The sequence below is a fragment of the Aythya marila genome (assembly GCF_965140915.1).
Source record: "Aythya marila genome assembly, chromosome: 4".
In the NCBI taxonomy this organism is placed as follows: domain Eukaryota; kingdom Metazoa; phylum Chordata; class Aves; order Anseriformes; family Anatidae; genus Aythya; species Aythya marila.
The window spans coordinates 15,199,258-15,208,309 of NC_139045.1; the positions used below are offsets into that span (position 1 = coordinate 15,199,258).

At 41.9% G+C, this 9,052-nt stretch overlaps 1 long non-coding RNA gene across 1 annotated transcript; it reads left to right on the plus strand.

The window, feature by feature from the left end:
- Window positions 1-313: 313 nt before the first annotated feature.
- On the plus strand, window positions 314-6,135 carry LOC309877771. The gene is made up of 3 exons (XR_014317430.1): window positions 314-450; window positions 968-1,175; window positions 4,065-6,135. It is a non-coding gene; the product is annotated as an uncharacterized lncRNA (long non-coding RNA).
- The last annotated feature ends 2,917 nt before the right edge of the window (window positions 6,136-9,052 follow it).

The window sequence follows — 9,052 nt, forward strand, 5'->3', positions numbered from 1 at the left end:
TCAAATTTCATTATCCAGAAATAAGAAACCTAGTTTGTTTTTTTAAAAAGGACTGGATTACACAGCAACACTTGGTGTGTGGCAAGTTTCTCCAAATCATTAATTATTATAAATCAGCAAGGGGTGCTGCTGCTTTCCTTCTAACCCCGGGAGCAGGCACACGCACAGGGTGGGTTTAAGAAAAATAACATGGCAACGTTTCCCTTCCGTGAGATTTAACGCTTCCTTGCTCCCAGCGCTTCAGCCACTCGTTGCCCCTTCCCTGCTGGGATTTGTGGTTTGCATTCAGACCGGCCCGTTCTGCGGATTGAGTTTAGCACCCAGCCGTAAAACCACCCAGCTGGTGGGCACTGCTGTCGGGAACAGAGAAAGGGAAAGAGCGGAGGTGTGCTGGGAGCTTCTCACAGGAGATGTGTCACTGCTGGAAACACGGAGCGGGATCAGCCCGAGGTAAAAACCACCCAGCAGCTCCCGCTCGAGACGCGCTGCGCGGTTAAGTGACCTCAGCTTGTGCTGCTGAAAGTTCACGGCCCAGCAGCTGGGCAGGGCTCAGCTAATACAGATATTCAAAGGCTCCTGTCCCAGCGCCAAGCGCCCGGTTGGTATGACAAGGGTCGCTTTGTCTCGCAGCCCCCTCCGCCTCCCGGCACATGGGAAACTTCAGAAATTCCCTTGCTGGGGAGAACAACTAAGCTGAGTAACTTGGAATTACAGGCTTTTAAGGTTAGTTTGCTGCTGGAGCCAAGACATATTTCCAGGGCTTCTCAGGACTGAAAACAACCTTCTACTTTTAATGACTTGCCTTTTATCTTTAATAAGGGATTAGGAGTTATTTTTCCAGCTAATACCTCAAAATCCAGATAATCATAAAAGCAATCAGTAATACTCAATATATGTTAATTACTCATTTTCTTCTCGTCTCTCTCTGGCATGCTGTCACTCATGTACATTAATTTGTCTGTAATAGGGCTGCAAATCAAAATCAACGCAAGGCTTCGGGTCCCTGGGAAGTCACAGGTTCAAATTTGGGGGATTAACAACAGATGATTACTTTGATGACGGTGAGGAAAACACCATTACGGCCAAAGACATGCTGAACTACCCAGCCAGCCATTTATCCCGGATCTATGATCCACCAACATGTTAACTTCAGCAAAAGCACAACGCTGCTCAAGGTAAGCTAAGGAGGCTCTGGGCAAACTTTTCAACTGGATGGCAATAAAAGTAGCCAAAGTTATGCTTGCAGAATTATTCCCACTGAATAATCTCTTGCAGCCAGAAGTATTAACAGTCTGAGCAATGTGCTGTTTACCATTGTTATTCTGGAGCTGTCAGCTTTTCCCTCTGCCAACCTGTGGTCTTGAGCTGCTCAACCTCCTGTTCCTGCGGAGTCCCTTTGGAAAGGCCAGTGTGCTCTGTTATGGAAAACTTCGGGTTCTTTTAGGGTCACATTTCACTGTGGAATTCTCACCATCAACAGCAAAGTACTGTACAATACAGTTCACCTTCAAAGATGAGGGCTTTTGAAGGCTTCCCAAAGCCTTTTTCTCAAGTAGAACTCCAGAAATGAGCTATTTCAGCTAGAGATGTGTTTTGTTTTGTTTTAATTTATTTTTTTAAACCAAAATGGTGCTGCTAGTAAGCCAAAAGCTCTCTGAAATGCTTTATCCAAGTTTCTGTTGATGCCTCCAGTGCGTAGGATATGTTATATTTGTAGGACCAGTTTGCTCCCCACAATGAGGGCGATGCTTCGGTAGCAGGCACACCAGTTTTCAAGCAACTGAATTATTCAGGCTGGGAAAATCCAAGCCATTTGGCAGCAACCAGTGTCAGGGGAAGGGAAGTGGATCAGACCACACACTGCCCCTACCCAGAACAGCTCCTCAGTTAGCAAACTGTTAGGAGCTAAGACGTGTGGGACTACTTGCCGATCCAAAAGCTTACTTACCTTTGTTCCAGTAACTTGAATTTATCACCCACTACTTGCAAACCTGATTTTAGTTACAGTGGCCAAAGAGCTTTTGTGTACAAACAGAATTCGTGTTTAAAAACAGACCACAGGTAAGATTTTTGAGAAGCTGACAGTTTGGGGCAATTTCTGCCTCCCCGTTGAAATCACAGCATATTTCAAAGAGATAAAGCCAAGCATTTGAAAATCCTTCCTTTCACACCTTGAAAAACTGCTGTCAGAGATACAATTGCACAATATTTTCAAGGAATAGGACATGTAGCCTATCTTTCTGGACTTTCCTTTGTAAAAATTAAAACAAGTTCTGAATGAAAAATACACACACACACTGTGACAAAGCAGACACCCAGAAACTAGACATTTATGCCTCCGAATCCAACTACAAGAAGACAACACAAAACTAAGGGGTAAAAAATATATTTCACAAAAAACATCCTATAATACAATTCAGAGGCTAAGGCCTCTGGGGAAACAAATAATAATAATAAAAAAATGCCACAGCCATAGCAGACATTGTATAACAAGGAAACACCTTTCATTGCTTGGAACAATAGTGCTTCTGTCATGAATCACTGGAGCAAAATCCTCCCCCCTTCGCCCTCCTCACCAATTTTTACCTACAGACCACAGAATTTTAGACAACTCAGACCTGGAAGAAGCCTCTGGAAATTATCATCTAACCTGGTGTTGAAAGCAGGTCCTTCAAATAGAATAGCCTACCCAAGGCTCCTTCAGGCTTGGTCCCAAACCACTTCCAGGGCAGGGAATTCCACCACTTCCAACATTTGCTTCTCACTGCAAAGATTTTTTTTCCCCATAACATGGGTCAGTATTTAGGACATGGGCTGAATCATTCCCAGGGAAGATCAAAAGACCTCAGAGGCAACAGCTACTAAATTCAAATGTCTTTCTACTGCACATGTGCAAACAGACTTCCAAAAGGTTGTAGCTTTGGTTAATTTGGACAAATTTTCACCTGGGACATTGCCTAGCAGACAGAGCCACCTGGTATTAATTTCAAGCATCTGATGTGAAACAGGTGTGATCTAGTTTCCAGAGTAGAAGATTGCTGGAAACTTCTTTCTGTTAGGTTCTCTGAAACCTTTTCCAGAATTTTAAACAAAAATTTCTCTCTGCTTTCCTTCCTCCTCCTGCTCCCAAGAAGAAATGTGAACTTGAGGTAGATACCTAAAATGGAAAATTTAAGTCCTAATTATTATATTTTGGCAAAGATACAAGTAATTAAAAATAGCCGGGACCCTCAGTTCTCGTTTTTAACTATGTGCTATCATATAACTAAAATAAAAGAGCTGAGAAACTGTTTGGATGTTATGTTTAGTGTATAGGTGGCAAAGATGAGAGTAACCTACTACCCAAAGGCAACAATCTAACCAGATGCCTCAATATTCAGACTGCCTTTGCTGTTGAACAAGTTAATGTTCCTGCTCAGTTTATCCTTAAAGGTCCCACAAGTTCTCCAAGTTCAAGGTTTCCCTGTTTCCCCTCTACTTGGATGCAAGTAGAGAGGATCATATGAAACAGAAGACGCTATTTTATGGAAATTAGAAATGAAGAGGAATCTAATGCTCATTCATTTGGAAGCACAGCTGCTGAAATAGTTTGATCATACAGTAAAGACCACAACAGCTGGAAATAGCAATACAGCCTAACAAGCTAATGAAAATTAACAATGAACAAAGCCGTAACCAAAATCAGAACCTTCTTTTTGTTACTGCAGCCCTTTGGAAATGATGGTAATGACTGTGGATACTGAGCAGTACAGACCTACCTATTGATAACTGCATGTAGCATTCATGCTTCATCCTCTGTGCACTAATTTCTTCACTGAATAACTGCTTCTGTTACTTGCTTTACAATTCTGAAACCATGCATCATGTAACTTATGGGGAGGGAAACTGCAAATAATGCACTTTATTATTTTTTTTCTTACACTGCCTTGAAACTTCTACAATGCAAATCACAGCCTCAGTGAACTTATCACAGAATTTTCTAAGAAGTTGCCATTAATGACTTTTAGAGTCAACACAGCTGACAGCATCCTTTTTTTTTTTTTTTTTTTTTTTCTACCCTACAGCTGTGATACAGCCTTATCAGAAAGAAATGCTTAAACACAGACCTCCTTCTTAAAACCTTTCCACTGGACATCTTTTTGCCATTATAGCACCTCCAAAAGTGAAGCCTGGGTGACAACTGATGCAGTGATTGACCCCCCAGTTACAATATGCTACACCTAACAGTACTGGCAGCATGCACTACTGACCTCCATGGGAAACAAGTTCTGATGTGCTGGGTTTATGTCTCATGTGCCTGACTAATATCAGCTAATCCCCAAGCCCCCACACCAGGAGTTTAACAAAATACTGAGAAGTGGCAACTACGCACCAAATACGCACATAAGCTCTGTGCTACTCAGAAATTAGTTTAATTAGCTTGCACATAAAACCCAAACTCTCTTCATCATAGTATGTCTCCATGTTAATGTGTCTTTTTAGCTTAAAGACAATCTCAAAATTGTCGTAGCTGAGGTTCTACTTCTCTTGCAAACACACGTCCCATCAGACTGACTGCCTGAAACCACAGAGCCTGCCCCATAATCTCCAGAGCCAGCACTCACGTAACGCCAGGAATCACCTGGATCTTCGCTCTATTAATAGAGACCCTGCCTGCACATGGTGACAGGGGCTCAGGCAGCACCCCTGGATCACGTAACACCACGTGTGCTTCCTCTGCCAGGAGCGTGCTGTGCAGGCACCTGGGCTGCTGCTTCTCCTCGTTCTGCTGCATCAAGTACGAGCCAAAAATTGCAGCATCCAAGGATCCCGCACCACATGTCAGCACCCACTGCTTTTACAGTGAGGATAACTAAGTTGTCAACTGTCTCTTGCAGGAAGAGTAATAAGATTTGGCCCTTTTCTGCAGTAATTACGCTGTTGGTACATAAACACAGATTAAAGGAAGCAAACTGGCTGCTGTTTTTAACTGCAGGTGACGATCCCTCATACAAAACACAATCAAACTGTCAGTTCATTCAGATCCCAGTCACAGCATTCATCACAGTCATGGTTTTGTACAGATGACAACTCCACACATTCATTTTAACTTGCCTAAACAGAACATGCTTTAAAAACCTATCTATTTGCTTACAGGCTAATTTTTGAGCTTCCAATGATCTCAATCTTACCAATCCAACTTCCACATTTAAATAGTTACCTTCCCTTAGCTCTTGTCAGCAGCTGCTACCACATCGCCAACCTGCATGACGAGCAGACAGTTCCTAAGTTCTCCAGGCCCCTACTCGTGATAGCAACTGCTTTTTTCTCCTTTACACAGCACTCACGGAGCATTTGCTAATCACAACAGTGCACATTCTACCATGAAAGACTTCATATGCTTATAAGACCTATATTAAAAAAACAACAAGAACAAAACCCAAACTACACACAAGTACATGGGTAGGTTATTCCATTCTTACATGGGAAGATCCATCACAGCGCAAGCACATGGGCTGCATGGCTGCACAGTCAGATCACATCCTTATAATAAAGGATTACAACTTCCATCCCATTTCTACTGGATGAAATGTGAGGAATTCTCCTGGCACGCCCCAGTGACAAATGCCTGGAGTGCCAGGAGGAATCTCAGCAGTATTGGTCTGTGAGCTACCAGCCACCATCTCTTCTTAGGCATGGAAAGCTACGAGGAGTTTCTGGAGTTAGTAGTTAGCTCCAAGTCAACTCCTCTCAAATCCAAGGAAAGGGGCAGACCTCTGCAGCCACAAAGCATATGTGGTCTTTGCTACAGAGGCCACATGTTTCTCCACTGACGTCCCAAGCACTACATACTCTTCAGCTAGATTGGAAAGTCACTTGAGATGTCACTGAAGTAAAGCACCAAACCATTACTTCTTCAAGACAGTGATGCAGAATTTGTTCATAGTTTTGTCAAAACATTTGCCTTGAAATGTCTTCTTAATAAACTGATTTAAAAACTAACAACTGATATTAAGACCTGCACTCTCCTGTAATCTACCAAGAACATTATGAGTTGTAAATCAGCGCTGAACCAAGAACAGAAAATATGTGATTCCAAAGACTAGGGCAAGTCAGATTGCTGAATCCAAGTGAGAATCTCAGGCTAGGCATCTCAGCCAAAACTGTGCAAATGTGCTCACCTCATTTCTGACATGGGTATCTCCTTCCTCAGCGCAGAAATAATATTACTGGCAGTTTAATTTTCTGAATTATCCAACTCATTAAAGAAATTAAATGGGAGGTGACAGAACAGGAGAGCTTTTATTTTTCTTCTGAGTTCTGAGCTAAAAAAGAAAGGGTAAGAAGATGGGATCTGAGAAGAACAGAAAACTCCACCAGCTTGCTAACTCAGATAACACTTCCCTTGATTCCTAATTTGATTTTAATTGGAAACAAACAAACAAAACAAAAAGCAATACTCATCAGGTAGTTCAATAATACAATTAAACGAGGCCTTCCTAGCATATGTTGAACTGAATTTGAATTTCCATCCATGCAGAATTTGATGAAGATCATATAGAATAGTACTCCTCTGAACCTCCAGCCAGACACCAGCAAAACAATCCAAACTGGACATCTGATATCTACGTGTCACATTTTTCCACACAGTGTGCAGGCTCCTGTGAGAGCCAAAGCCGATGTAGCCAGCAGAAGCAATAGGGCTGAGGGAGCAATTCGTCTGAGCAGCCAGAAGGTGTCTACTTCAGGGTGTGCTGAATCACTCTCCAGGCTTGACTGTGCAAGTTAGCTGCATCTTCAGTGGCCATAACGGGAGTTTATAAGTGCCCACACTGTACGTCAACACCCACACAGAGAGGCCTAAATTTAGGTGTTTGTGTTCTGCCTCTAGTAAATGAAAAGTGCATTAGTTGCTACTTTCTACTGCACAAAAATTAACACGCTGAATATCTGTAGCTTGAAAAAAAATCTTTGGAAGCGTGACTTGGCTTCCAGAATGGAATGATAAATTCAACATGAAAGGAACATTAACAGCAAATCACTTGTTGAAAATCAACTTTCCTTTAAGAAATATAAAAAGTAGATAGCCAGATTAAAATCCACTATTTAAATGAAAGTTTCCTACTCACTGATTCAAATCCCTGTGACACAAGGATTCTTTTTTTTAAGGCAAACCATGCTCCCTGATGAACTGTGTCATACATTACTTCAGTTACTGACTTAAAAAGCCAGAGTTAAGAGGCACGTTCCTATGACTCTGGGAAGAATGAAATGTTATCCCAATCAACAAGGGAGGGAGCAGTCCAAAAGCGAGAGGCAGCAGTGAGGCTGCAGAGCAGAAGGGAATTCACTGAAATGCACAATACACATGCCAAGACACACGTGCGTTCATCTCATGCATTTCAGAGTACAGAACTTCAACAGTTTGATTTGCGTATGCAAATACACACAGAGAGAAGGGACTTTTTTGCCTTTTTTTTTTTAATAGAAAAAAAAAAAAGCTTGGTTTTAAAACCTATTGAACTTTTTTAAAGAGATGGGGAAATTATGTTCAGAAATATGCAGCTGATTTTCAGAAGCTATGAAATACAATTCCTCTCCTCCCCCTGCCCTTCAGTTCAAAGTACTTGCTTAAAGCTATATGTAAAACCAAGCCCCTGCACAGGCAGAGGAATTTCCTCATTTCCCCAATCCTCTAATCCAAAGTGCTATGCAAACTTCACCAGGGTTGCAACTAAGAGCAACATGAATGTATGCCATTTAAATCACCTTTCCAGGAGCCGCCATCACCGTATCTTGCTATGTCACCTACGGTGAAGAAGTTTGGAAGAAGGAACATGAACTTGTCAGGGGACTTCATTTATTTCAGAGTGAGCACAGGGTGTACGAGGCAGAGGAGCTGCTTGGTGCCACAAACAACTTGACAGACCTTTGTACAACAGTTCCTTAAGAAAAAGGGTCGCCTGTGAACTTGAACATGGTCCCCTGCAAAGGCCTCCACTGAGCTGCACTGAGGAAATGATACAAGTCCTCTGCTGCCTTCTAGAAGGTGCTTTTAAAAGACAAGTTCAAAGAATTTTAAAACCATGAGTGTTGCAGCAGCATACGTGAAGTCAAACTGAGGACAGCACATGTGCTCATCTATCAACATCAATCTGTTTTCTTCCCCTGAGTTTTTAGTAAATGGATTTTCATGCAGCAGCAAATTCAGAAGAAAAAAAAAAAAAAAGAAAAAAGATTATGAAATAAACCTGCCAGCAATCTGCTGTGCATTAACTGCTGTACTTAGACTACACCAGCACCTCTTCCACCCACAGGCAGCCATGTGAATGCTGTGCACTTCTCAATATCCTAATGATGTTGAACACCCTAAGGGCAACTCTACCACACAGGAAAATAACTTCAGAAGAAACAGGCAGGGGCTTTCTGCTATGTGTACCCCTCAAATGCATTAAATAAAGGAACATGTAGAAAATAAGGCAGAAGCTATTTTCCAGGTGTTTCCCAACCTTGTGGCAGTCGACAAGCCACAGAGAAGTGGACGGCTCTGTGAAGTACCTGTATTCTCAAACACAAGCTTTTCTGTTCAATTTTGAGATGAAGTAAAATGTCTGCAAACAACATCATGTTGAAGAATAGTTCAATTCACTGCAGGTTCTCAAACAAAAGAGGACCTGGTTTGGATTTAAAAACAAAACAAAATAAAACTTTTTTCATAACACTTTTATCCACCCTTCCCCCCCCCCCAGCACTCAAAGAGACAGGAAATTGTAAGCAATAAACCTCAAGGATTTCTGATCTAAGATTACTGCATTTAAAAGCTATCCTCAACTGGAGATTCCCATTTTAAGCACATGCTTTGCATAACTGAAAATACGTGACCTTGGTAGGAAGCAAAATATTTCTTGCAAAACGTTTACTCTTCCTCTTGCTATGCAAAATCTGTTCTTCCTAAATGAAGGACACCAATCCCACATCACTCGAAGAAATGTCACACAGGATTTAAGCGGAGAAGGATGTTTGTACAACAAGTTAGGCGCTGACCTTATGTTTCGGAAGCCTTGGGCTTCCA